At 44.2% G+C, this 13,605-nt stretch overlaps 1 non-coding gene across 1 annotated transcript; it reads right to left on the bottom strand.

Moving 5' to 3' along the window:
* Positions 1-12,734: 12,734 nt before the first annotated feature.
* On the bottom strand, positions 12,735-12,797 carry LOC115030702 (U7 small nuclear RNA). The gene has a single exon (XR_003836302.1). It is a non-coding gene; the product is annotated as a U7 small nuclear RNA (small nuclear RNA).
* Positions 12,798-13,605: the final 808 nt, after the last annotated feature.

Raw genomic sequence — 13,605 nt, 5'->3', positions numbered from 1 at the left:
GAGATCTATAAATAAACAACCAACATTTTCATTTTCAAATGTGTGAAGGTTTGGAATAAAAATGACCTTCTCTCAGGAAAGCTCCCTCATGTTTGATACTTGAAGGCGTTTTATCATATTTGGAACCTGAAGCTACAGTTCCTAAAAGCTCTGATTTTTCAAGATAGATTTCAGTATTATTTGAAGACAGGGACTAACCATGGTCACTTGCTCCATGAGTGTTATTCTGCAAGGTTTGGATTTTATGCTCATGCGTTCTATAGATTTGCTTTTATTGGATGAGTTAACACTTGTCCTTTAAAAGTTTCTTGTGCATCTTACATCAAGTGTCATATATATATATATATATATATATATACACACTCACATATATAACTGAGATATGCATATGTCATACACAGAAGGAGCACACACAGGACATAGCTGAAATGCAAAGGCAGAGGCAGTACACAGAGATGATAGGGCTCTCTATCATCTTCTGGGATGCCGCATATACACTATACCAGAGACCTTCATATAGTTCTGTATCAACAATCAGAAGTACACAAGGATCTTTGGATGGAGACAATGGAAGCACTTTCTGGGACTTTTTGGTTTGTGGTCCATATACGGTTAGAGGTTCTGCTACCAACAGAATTGTATAGTTTAGCCAAAGGATATGGAAGAGTTCTGTTGAGTTAAACCATAGCTCCCATCTGGGCAATAGAATTCCTCTAGACAGGGACTAGCAGGTGAGCAAGTCTTGGGGTGCCCATCAGGGGGAAGTGAGGCTGCTCTGAGGCAATGGACTGGGGAGGATTAAGAGTAGAACTTGAGAAGCTCCAATCAGTGCTTCTTGCTTTCCTTGCTTTCCTTTGACGAACAGTAACTGAGAAGAAGAAAGCCAAGCTGCCTACCCCAAGAAGGATGTGTCTGAGTGCTCCAGGATACGAAAACCCAGTTAGCAATGAGCCAAATCCCGGGGAGGTGAGCCGCCATCACTAGAGGATGTGGGAGTTGAGGAAGAATAGTAGAGAAAGCACACTCTAAATGCTGTCTGTACACACACATCGAAAAGTAGATTTGCCTTGTACAATAAGCGGCTTGACAAATAACCGTGGCACTCAAGTCTCCCCTCAGGAAAGACTTGCTGGGTCATCCCCAAGGTTTAGGAACTCTTTCTCAATTGTGGTGGACATCACCATGAAAAAAATTTCCCACTGGGTTTCTGCCTGGTACCTTTCTGACAATTGGCCTATTGAGAGCATTCTATGAATCCTACATCAAATTGCTACAGGAGGCAGGCGTGATGGCACATATCTGGGATCCCAGTCCCTGGGAGGCAGAGGCAGGAAGATTACCATGGGTTCAAGGTCAGCCTGGGCAACATAGCAAGACTATGTCAAGAGCCAAGTGATAACAAAACCACTGCTGGTTTTATGCCCGCTGCCCGACTGTGCACTCCAGTGCAAACACAGTGGAAGCTGTGTGTGATTTTCTAATAGCTATTTCACCCAGAACAAGATTTGAGTCATATTTCAGATTCTCATCCTGCATGCCTAGATGTCTGGAGCATTACAAATGTGCTTTGCCTAGCTAATTTGCATTGCATCCCTTCTGGGTTGCTAACAACCAGGCAGTGTATATAGGGGAGCTGAAACTGGCTGACTCCAGAGCCCTTCCTTGATTTATGGATGATCATCTCGTTATCTGGTTGTAATCACTGTGTAAGGCTGACAGGACCACTGTAGAGCTAGCGTGACTTCTTACAGAAAGGGCAATAATCATTAAGATAAATCTTGTCTCGGGTTGTAGAGGAACGAAAATGACCTTGACTTGCCAAGGAAAGAATTACTTAAGTAAATTCCGTAAGTAAAAATGTATTGTGTTCCAGCAGTGGAGTTTAGCACACATGAGGTCCTGGATTCAATCCTTAACATCAGAAAGCTAGTAAAATACAGCCAGTCCTGTAACTGCGTGCCTAAACTCCCAGCACCTGTCATCTGAGACGGGGGCTCAGGAGTTTTTGTCGGTTTGTGTCTGGTTTTTTTGTTTTGTTTTTTTTCCAGACAGGGTTTGTCTAAATATCTCTAGCTGTCCTGGAACTTGCTCTGTAGACAAGATTAGCCTAGAACTCAGAGATCTGCCTGCCTCTGCCTCCCTAGTGCTGGGATTTAAAGGTGTGTGTCATCACACCCAGCTGTGTTTGTTTCTAACCTGAGCTATGTAGCAAGTTAAAGGCCAGCCTGAGCTATATTGAGGCCATGTCTCAACCAAACAAAACAAGAATGTTGGCTTGAAAAGAAAAAGCCATTTTCACAGACACACAGGCCTGCGGCCTGCAGCTGTGAGGGCCTGAGTGCTCAGGCTGCGGTAGTGACTCAATGGCCTGCCTGTGTGTGCTCCTGTGCTTGGAGTGTGTTTGGTTTTGGTGGATCCAGGGACAAAGAACTGAGGTGCTTATTTTACATATCAAAGCAGACCTCCTCTCCAGGTTCTCCCAGCATCCCTCAGTCCCTACCTGGCATACCCTAGGGGCTGGGCTGCCCTTCCCCCAGAGTCCTTCCCCCTAAGTAATCCAGACATCTTTGTCTCCCTGCTCTCTCCTCTCTCTACATGCTCCTCCTTTCTCTCCTTTTTTCCTCCCAGCCCCCATGGTGACTTCCCTGGTCTTGGTCCTTGGTGCCAGTAAACTCACCCAAGAGCAAGTTCCCGATAAGCCTGCATTTAATGTATTCTAATCTGTCTTGACTGAATTGCTCCATTTCACCGGCAGAGAAGTTACCTATCAGAGTGGAGCGCAGTTCTTTGCTCTAGGGCTTCCAGTTGGGGTAGCAGAGGTCCCATCAGGTATGTACGATAATGAGAGTGCCAGGTATGTACAGTAATGAGAGTACTCCATCTGTTCTCCTTGCAGCCAGGACAAGTTGCTCTCATATTTAATTGACCAGTTAGTTCTGGAGAGCACACACCCAACCAATTCTGCATAACAAACAACCACAAAACCTCGGTGACAAAAAGACCTAGCAAGTCTTGCAGGCTGTGAGTCAGCCCTGCCAGCTGCTGCAGTTATAATCTGAGCTGTCACTCAGGAGGCAGTGGTCAGTTGAGGGTCAGTTTCTGCTGCTGGTGTTGTCCCAGGTTGTCTGATGTGTTTGAGAGACACCTGGCTGTGGGCTGGTCTCCATGCCTCAACTGGGACAGGCAGTGTCTCACTCACCAATAGACTCATCTTGGCTGGCTCATCTGTGGTAAAGAGGCTTCCAGAACAAGTTGAAACAAGCAAGGCCTCCTACGGTCTGCCTTGAGTTCTTACCTCACCGTTTCTGCTGCGTTCCAATGGGCCGAAGCAAAGCTCAAGGCTCCCTCAGCTTCATGGAAAACATGGCTTGAGGGACACATGAGAACAGAAGCTATGTTTACGTTTTAATGAATGTGCCTGAGAGATCCATAAAACAAACAAAAAAAAGGCCTCTAACCTGATGTCCCCTTGTCCAAGGACAGGTACCTCCTGAAATGCTGCAGCCTGTTTATGTGGGATAACAAGCCGCATGCTTCTCTCCCCTGGTTTGACCTACCTGCTCCGGATGTGTTTGGTCACACGTAGGCAGGTCATATGTGGGCAGGATATATGTCAGGAAGCCTACGTGCCCCCGATTGGATAGAGACGGAGGTACTCAGGCAGGAAGTACGTCAGCATATATGCCTGCCCCTGATTAGACCTGATAGGAAATACAGTGAGTGGCCTTATGAGTTTGCTTTTATAAGCCTCTGCAAAATGTGACTCAGCGGTACTGGACCTAGCCAGAATCCATCGTCCTGACCAGTAATTTAATTAGATTTTGCTTCACATTTGGCTCAAAAAAATGTGGTAGGGGTTTTATTCTTGACCCGTGGAAATGAACAGAAGGTACGAAGAAGAACGTTTGGAAGTTAATATGGAGGAAGGTATAGGAAGTGAGGAATATTTTACACTAATGTACTGTGGGGGCATTCCTTGAGTGGAATGCAGCGTACTGGGTTAATGGAAATTAGAGCTTTCTCAGTTTACCATATTGCTACTCTTTCCCCCAACTCCTTGGTGTGTGTCTGTCTGGTTTTGTTTTTTAAACTATTACTAATTTACATTTTTGGAGACAGGGTGTCATATATCCCATGCTGGCATTGAATTTGATATGTAGCATATAGGATGACCTTGAACTTCCGATCCTTCAGAGTGCTGGGATTTCAAGTGTACACCACCATGCCCAGGTTCTGTATTTCTAGGGATCAAACCCAGGGCTTCCTGCCTGCTAAGAAAGCACTGTGCTAACTAAGCATGAGGGGCGTGTAGGAAGTAGGTCTGTCTGGCTAGTATGTCAGTCAGCATGGGCCTTTGGAAGGAATACCTAGCTCCTGAGCCCCCGTCTTCCTGTCCCACCATGACGTCGAGAACCTTCACTGTAGTGGGCCCCATAGAGTCCTGTGTTTGAATGCTTGGCCCATAGAGAGTGACACTTTTAGGAGGTGTGACCCTGGTGTGGGTGTGGCCTTGTTGGAGGAAATGGGTCATTGTGAAGGAGGGTCTCCTATGCTCAGGCTAAGCCTAGTGGGGCAGTCTCGTTCTGCTGCCTGTGGATCAAGATGTAGAACTTCCTTTTTTCTTTATTTTTTTTAAGATTATTTATTTTATTTATATGAGTACACTTTAGCTGTCTTCAGACACACCGGAAGAGGGCATCGGATCCCATTACAGATGGTTGTGAGCCACCATGTGGTTGCTGGGACTTGAACTTAGGACCTGTGGAAGAGCAGCCAGTACCTTCCTAACCACTGAGCCATCTCTCCAGACCGATGTAGAACTTTCAGTCCCTTCTCTAGCACTATGTTAGCCTGCGTGCTTACAGGTTTCCCACAATGACAATAATGGACTGTTGGCTAGATCCAATTAAATGCCTTTCTTTATAAAAGTTGCTGTGGTCATGGTGTCTCTTCACAGCAAGAGAAACCCTGACTAAGACATCCACCATATGCCCAGTGGCTGCCATGTGGTCCTGCTATGATAGATTGAGATTGGAAACCCAAAGCTGAATTAAACTATTTCTCCCTATGGAGACTGGCAGGAGGATATCCCCCATAGACTCATACATTTGAATGCCTGGCCACCAGTTGGTGGAACCTGTTGGAAAAATTTAGGATATATGGCATTGTTAGAGAAGATGTGTTACTGGGGTGGGTTTCAAAAGTCTATATCAGCCTGGTGCACACCTTTAATCCCAGCAATTGGGAGGCAAAGGCAGGTGGATCTCTGTGAGATCAAGGCCAGCCTGATCTACAGAACTAGTTCAGGACAGCCAGTGCTACACAAAGAAACCCTGTCTTGAAAAACAACAACAACAAAAAAGTTCATGCCATTCTGTTGGGAAAAATCTTTGTTACACTGTATGAAGGTGTGTCTCTTTCTTTCCTTCCTCGCCTGCCTAAGGCACCTTCTGATTGGTTTACTAAAGAACTGAACAGCAAATAGCTGGGCAGGAGAGGAGAGGCAGGACTTCGAGGCAGAGATAGGAACTCTGGAAAAGAATGAGGCATGAGGGATTTGCCAGCCAGATGGGAGGTGAAAGAGACAGGTGCCGGGAATGAGGGGAGGTAACGGGCCACATGGCAGATTAGAATAAATGGATTAATTTAAGTTTAAGAGCTGCTTGGAAACAAGCCTAAGCTAAGGCCTAAACATTCATAAATAAAAAGTCTCTGTGTCATTACTCGGGTGGCTGGTGGGTTGAGACAGTCCTACGATGGTAACTCGCAGTCTCTCTCAGCTACTGTTCCAGCACTATGCCTGCCTGCTTTCCTACTTCCTGTTATGATGACTGTCCAAGTCGGCATTCTATTCTCGTGAACAGACACCATGACCACAGCAACTCTTACAAAATAGAGTATTTAATTGGGGCTGCTTACAATTTTAGAGGTTTAGTCTATTACCATAGTGGGTACCTGGTGGCACACAGGCAGACATGGTGCCAGAGAAGTAGCTGAGAGTCCTACATCTGGAGTCACAGGCAGCAGGAAAAGAGAGAAAAACACTGGGCTGGGGATGGGCTTCTTGAAACATCAAAGCCAGTGACACACTTCCTCCAACAACGCCACACCTACTCCAACAAGGCCACGCCTCCTGATACTTTCTAATAGTGGCTGTTGACTAAGCATTCAGATACAGGAGCCTATGAGAATCACTCTATTCAAACCACAACAATGATGGTGAACTCTAACCCTCTGGAAATATGAGCCCCAAGGTAAACATTCTCTTTTACAAGTTGGTCATGGTGCTTTGTCATAGCAGCAGACAAGTACCTCAAACCTCCCCCTTAAATTGTTCCAACAGATACTGTCATCACAGCAATGAAAAAGCAACATTCACGAGCCCACATTCCGGTGTTAATCACTCTTAAAGTCCTGTCATGTGAAGAGCTGAGTTTTGAAGATTCCTTACATTTAAATCCAAGGTTATAGTCTGCCCAATCTTCTTTTTCTCTTCAAAATCTTCAGAAGTAAACCTTTATTTCCAGTTATTTTATATTTAAGTAAAAGGACTTACGACTCATACTTTCATCAGAAAAAAAAAAAAAAAGAAAGTTATGTTCTTCCAGTCATTAAACTAGTATCTATTCTGTTTTTATTTGCCGAACACTGCAACACATGAATATTTATATAGTTGTGCTGGCTAGTTTTATGGAAACTCAGTACGGGCTGGAGTCATTTTGGAAAGGGGTTCCTCAGTCAAGATTATGCCTACAGCAGATTGGCTTGTAGGCATTTTCTTGATTGGTGATTGATGTGGGAGGGTCCAGACCACTGTGGGCGGTGCCACCTCTAGGCCGTTGGTCCTAAGTATGAGAAAGCAAGCTGAGTAAGCCAGTGAGCAGCACCCTCCATGGTTTCTGCTTCAGTTTCTGCCTCCAGGTCCTACCTTGAGTTCTTGCCCTTTCTCTCCTTAGTGGTAGAGCTTATGAGCTGTGAGTTGTAAGATGAAATAACCTTTTCCTTCCCAAGCTGTTTGTGGTCATGGTGTTTCACCATAGCAATAGCGATCCTAATATATGTGTGTGTGTGTGTGTGTGTGTGTGTGTGTGTGTGTGTGTGTGTATATATATATATGTATTAGTGTTTAATTGACATATCATTTTGCTGTAGGTTAGAGCTACATTTAAGCTAAGAAGTGAGAATATTACTTTATATGCCCCAGTATAGGGGAATGCCAGGGCCAAGAAGCAGGATTGGTTGGGTAGGGGAGCAGGGCGGAGGGAGGGTATAGGGAACATTCAGGATAGCATTTGAAATGTATATAAAGAAAATATCTAATAAAAAATAAATTAATTAAAGAAGTGAGAATATTTTTCTGGAACTGGTGGGACAGTTCAGCTGCTGAACCTGATGACCTGAGTTCAATACCAGGGATCTACATGTTGGGAGGAGAGCTGACTTCTAAAGGTTGTATTCACACACACACACACACACACACACACACACACACCATCGTAAAAACAAATAAATAAATACATCTTTTTTGTTTAAAAAGAAGAACATTTTCCTCTGAAAGACATGTATTTTTGATAGAAATATTTTTTAATACCTTACAGCTTTAGAGGTGAATCATATTCCTGTCTGATCTCACCCCATGTTTCTTACAATTGTCTTTCTATGTGTAGGCTCTTGTGTACTTGGGGAGTGCATTAGTCAGGGTTCTCTAGAAGAACAGACTATAGACTGAATCATAGTCTCTTTCAGAGCACACTCAGGAACCTTTAGGCTGCGTGTGTGCATCTGGAGCTGGTCAGTTTTGTCTCTGAGCTCATTGTTGTGCAGTCTGTGTGCTGAGATGCTAGAAGCTGGTTAGTCCTATCAGGGAGATGCTAGAAGCTGGTTAGTCCTATCAGGGAGATGCTAGAAGCTGGCTAGTCCTATCAGGGAGATGCTAGAAGCTGGCTAGTCCCATCAGGGAGATGCTAGAAGCTGGTTAGTCCTATCAGGGAGATGCTAGAAGCTGGTTAGTCCTATCAGGGAGATGCTAGAAGCTGGTTAGTCCTATCAGGGAGATGCTAGAAGCTGGTTAGTCCTATCAGGGAGATGCTAGAAGCTGGTTAGTCCTATCAGGGAGATGCTAGAAGCTGGTTAGTCCAATCAGGGAGCTCAACCTTCTCCTTGGTCAGTTTTTCCAGAGCTGCTGGAGCAGTCAGCCAGCACCATCATTTTCTGGATTTTTCCACAAATTTCTAAAAGTTTTATAAACAGAGTCACCAAATCTGTTGCCTCTCACAACTGGTGAATCAGAATAACCAAAAGCATATTTCCCTTTAAGTTTATAAAATAGTTTGCACCATGAGTTTTTCGTATTCTCTTGAGCTTCCAGGAGCAGCATCAGTAACTGAAGAGTCTTTAGTACCCATGGGTGTTGGCAAATTGAAAAGCCTATTCATCCGGACGTAGTGGTGCATGCCTTTAATCCCAGCACTCGGGAGGCAGAGGCAGGAGGATTTCTGAGTTTGAGGCCAGCCTGGTCTACAAAGTGAGTTCCAGGACAGCCAGGGCTACAGAGAAACCCTGACTCGAAAAAAAAATTATTCTTATACTTCTGTTGCTCTAGAACCACTTCTGATACCAAAGTCTGTACCAGTCAGGGTTCTCTAGAGGAACAGAACTTATATAATGAATATAGATTTATATTATACTTATTATATAAGTTAAAATATAATATATATAACAATACATATTATACTAATATATAAGATGTTGTATTATCTATCCATCTCTTAGCTTTTCGTTGGTTCTTTGTGAATTTCCCATCATGCACCCCAAACCTACTCATGTCTCCCTTCTCTCATACCCACCCTCCATCTTTCCAACCAACCCCCACAACAGAGGAAAAAAAATCTCGTTGTGGAAGTTGTAGTGTATCACAGTGTGTCCCACAGTATTCCCTTTTGTCCACACTTCTTTGCTTGCAAACATTCATTACAATGAGTCATTGGTCTGATTCAAGGCCTCCGGCTTCTGCTACTCTATCAATATTGAAACCTCGCTGGGACTCGTCTGAGATATCCTGTGGTTACCCTATGTCATGGAGATGCTGTAGGACCAGCCTCTTCCTACACTCCAGCAGTTCATTCATGGAGTAGATATGGGTGAGCCAACTCAAAGCCCTAGGTCTGGGCTTGAGAGGGTTCTGAGCTGGTCAGCTCACTGCTCTCCTGCTCTCCTACCCTTGGGGCCAGGTCACCGGCAACCCATACACCCAGGCCCAGCTCTACCCTGCTGCCCAGGTTAGGTGCAGGGCCTGCTCTCCCAAGTGTTGCAGCCAGTGAGGGACATGGCCAGTACTCTCACTCTCAGGACCCTGGGGCCAGCTGTCTTGCCTGCCGCTGGTGGTGAGGACAAAAGAAAGGAGAGAGGATCTCTCCCTTATCTATGCTACCACATAGCAGACAAGAGGCAGAGCCAGCTCTCCCACACTCACGCCCTTAGGGCTGGCTCACCTGCAACCCCCACATCCAGGGCCAGCTCTCCTGCTCTTTTGACTTCAGAGCCTTGTCTCCTGCCTGTGGTGAGGAGCAAGTGGGGAAGAGAGTATCCTCCCTCATCCATGCTACTACAATCTGTAGGATCGGGTCTCCCATGCTTATATCCTCCAGGCTGGCTCAAAACTCTAGCAGTGTACAGCTCGCTCTCCTGAGTCCTGCAGCTAGGTAGGGTGGGAGCAGCTGTCCTGTGTTCATGCCCCGAGGGCCAGCTATCTCCAGGATGCCCAGGGGAAGGGTGGGATCAGTTCTGCATAGCCCTTAGACATAAACATGTCCCTGGGAGGTAACCCAAACAAGGGACATCTGGTCTTTGGTGATAACAGACCCCTGGCAGGACCATGGACCCAGATGCGGCCCCCACTGGCAACACAGGCCAAAACCCTATCATAGTCCTAGGTGGCATCTCTGGCAACTCATGTCAGGATGATCCTCATTACTCTTGAGTCTCCAGTTCTGCCTCTCTTCATTGTGCCCACAGCATTCTGTTTCTTTTTCTCTTCCATTTTCCCAGTATTTACTTCTCTTAGTGGTGCCTGGGATCTCTTGAGTGTCTGAGGTCATCTCAGGAGTGGTCTCGGGAGTGCTACTCCCTGCTCTCACATTATGTATGGTGTTGGGCAGGGGTCATCTGGGGCATGGTCTGCACCCCCACACACACACACACACCAGGCCTGTGTACCCAACTGGTGGTAGTTTTAGGCTAGCTCCTTGTCCAGACCCCATGGCACTGGTCTCGTGGTCATCTAGGTTATCACTAGTCTACCAGTGGAGGGTCCAAGAATCCAGCAGTTGATCAGTCTGTGAGGCTGAATGTCTCAGCTGGTCTTCGTTATGTACTGGAGTCCCAAAGCAACAGGCTCTAATGTCAGTGAAGGGATGGACTTGCTATTAACTGTGAGAACAAGCAGGCAGAGAGCAAGCTTCCTTCTTTTATGTCCTTTATATAAGCTACCAGCAGAAGATACGGCCTAGATGAAATAAAGGTGGATCTTCCCACTTCAAAAAGATCTAGATTAAAAATGAGTCTTCCCACTGCAAATGATCTAGTAAAGAAAAATATCCCTTAGAGGTGTACCCAGCCTCTTGAGTTTTAATTAATTCTACATGTAGTTAAGTTGACTAGCAAGAATAGCCACTATGGGTAGGTAGTTGATCACACCATTGGTTTTCTTTCATACGATTGAATTGTTATTGCTTGTAACTCCTACCTGATTTTTTTTTTGTTTCTGTTTTCTGTGCTTTTTGTGGTGAGGTGTTTATCTTTAAGTAGCTTTATCGAAATATATAATTTGTATGCTAAGAAATTTGTCTTTCAGTATCTCTAACATACTATAAAACTAATCTCTTTATTTTAAAAATAGAATGTCTTAGTGGGTCAGAAAGCAGACAGCTTACCAGAAGTGGGGTCATTCTAACTTAGGAGTTTCCTCTAGTAACCTACATTACCAGGCCCCATGTCTCAAAGGCTCCAACACCTCCCTAGACAGTGCCATCAGCTGGCACCCATGCATTTAAACACACGAACCTATAGTGACACTTTACATCCAACCCACACCATAACACTCCCTGTGACTGACTAACGTTGTCAGCTTGACTGGATTTAGAGGCACATTTGGATTCCTAGGAAGCTTAAGTGAGGAAGGAAGACCCACCCAGGATGGGATGGTACAATCTGGGAGCCACGTGTAAACAAAAAGGACGAAAGAGGAGAGCCGGCCAGTGTCAGCATCTCTCTCTTTGCTGCCCGATCTGTGGAGATGTGAGTCCTAGCTGCCTGCTTTCACCACTGTGGACTGTACTGTAAACTCTTGAGCTAGAATAAGCTCTTCTTCCCTTACATTGCTTTTTGCACGTTGTCACAACCAACAAGAAACACAGCTAACACATCTCCACTCCTGCCTGCCGCTGGGGACCACTAAGCTGCGTTTTGTCTCTGTAGACTATCTATTCCAGACATTTAATATAAATAGGATCACATATCATAGGAATCTTGTCTTTGGCCTACTTTAATTTAGCATGTCTAATTACATGACATTTAGCAATGTCTTCAAGGTTCATACATGAGGTAACACATACCCATTCTTCAATATTTATGGCTGAATAATACTCCACATGCTGCATTTTATTTATCTGCTCATCAACTGATGAACATTTAATTTTATCTTCTTTTAAGTTATTAAGAAAAAAAGCCACTTAAGAACATTTATGTACAAGGTTGCAAGAGGCTATAATTAGAATTGACTCTATCTCTCAGGTATTCATGGAGAATGGTAATTGCTATGTTAAGTGATAACTCTAAGATTGATTTATTTTGAGGAATTGTCAAACTGTTCACCAAATTAGATATACCGTTTTACATGCCCCAGGCATATGTGGGGGTATTCCCATCATCCATTTCCATTATGATTTTTTAAAATTAGCAGTTAGAGTAGCTGTCATATAGTTCATTATTTATATTTTCCTAGGAATGAATTAAATACCTTTCCTCTCTCTCTGTCTCTCTCTCTCTGTCTCTCTCTCTCTGTCTCTCTGTCTCTCTATCTTCCCTCTCTCTCTCTCTCCCTTCCTTCCTTCCCCCTCTCTCTCACCTTTCTTGGCTATCTCTTTCCATATAGCACAGGCTGAACTCACAGTCTTCTTGCCTCAGCTTCCTGAGTACTGGGATTGCAAGCATGTGCTATCACGCCTATATCCTTCTATGTACTTGCCTTCCTTTGAGAATTTGAAGAATGGTATTTTAGAAACTAATAGTCACAGGCATTAATGGTCTTTTATTTTTAATTCCTCGCTTGCTTATTTATTGCATACATGTGTGTGGATATATGAATAACATGGTACCAAGGACCAGCCTCAGCTTGGAGAGGGGGGTCTTGAGGAAGGGGTGTTTGGGAGCAGCAAAAGAACGACTAAAAGTCAATCGTGGGAACAAGCTGACAGCTCATGGTTCTGCTCCCTAGACAGCTCTCTGCTCAGGACGGCTCTCTGCTACATACAGCTCTCTCATGCTAGAAAAAATTCTAAAAGCTCTCTGGATAGCTCAGAAAACCCACCAGACAAATTCCAAAAGGAAAAGATGCTAGAAAAAAATTCTAAAAGAGATGTTTTAGCTTTCTAAGTAATTCTTGGGTTTTCCAACCAAGGGCAGAGATCCTGTTAGAAAATTTTTATAAGAGCTGTAACAGCTTTCTAGGATAGCTTTTGGGTTTTTAGAGCAAAGTCAGAAATCCTGCTAGAAAAATTCTAAAAGAGCTGTACTCACTCTCCAAGAAGTTGTCTCTGGGTAACTCTCTCTTGCAGACCAAAACCCAGTCTTTTATTTACATACCAATCCAGTCATTTACTCTAAGTTCTCTTTTGATTTTCCCATGAATCAACACTTTATGACCTTAGCCCCTTGATTCTTAGAAAGAGACAGCAAGTACATTTTTTAACATAGCAAATAAATTCAGAGACCTGCCTGCTTTTGTAAGCACAGACAATAAGTTAGCTGAGTAGGATCTTGCTCTGAGATCACCATACCCACCACACCTAGGCCTAAATTTGCTCTGCCCCAGACTGACCTTGAACTCAGAAACGTGCCTGCCTTTGTAAACAGAAACAATAAGTATAGCTGGGAAGGACTTTGCCCGGAGATCAACACTCCCTAAATCTCTTTATCTTCTTCATTTGTATCTTTCTGACAAGCAGGTTTATAGTGTAGCTGCCTCTGCTCTTTTTTTTTTTTTAAAGATTTTTATTGATTATTATATAAGTACACTGTAGCTGTCTTCAGACACACCAGAAGAGGATGTCATATCTCACTATGGATGGTTGTGAGCACCATGTGGTTGCTGGGATTTGAACTCATGACCTTCGGAAGAGCAGTCAGTGCTCTTACCTGCTGAGCCATCTCACCACCACCACCACCACCCTTTTTGCCTCTGCTCTTTCAGGTCAATGAAGCCCCTCATACAATTCACATTACATCCCTATATTTTTGCATAGTTGAGAAATCCTGTTTATATATTTTTTGAACTCATGTTTTCAGAGTTCTTTCCCACAGCCTTAAGAGTGGTCCGGAGGGTCTCAG

This window comes from Mus caroli, unplaced genomic scaffold, assembly GCF_978045245.1.
Source record: "Mus caroli unplaced genomic scaffold, Mus_caroli_1 scaffold_3, whole genome shotgun sequence".
NCBI classification, from domain to species: domain Eukaryota; kingdom Metazoa; phylum Chordata; class Mammalia; order Rodentia; family Muridae; genus Mus; species Mus caroli.
The sequence above is the reverse complement of the archived record's forward strand: the minus strand, read 5'-3'. Positions and strand labels throughout refer to the sequence as shown.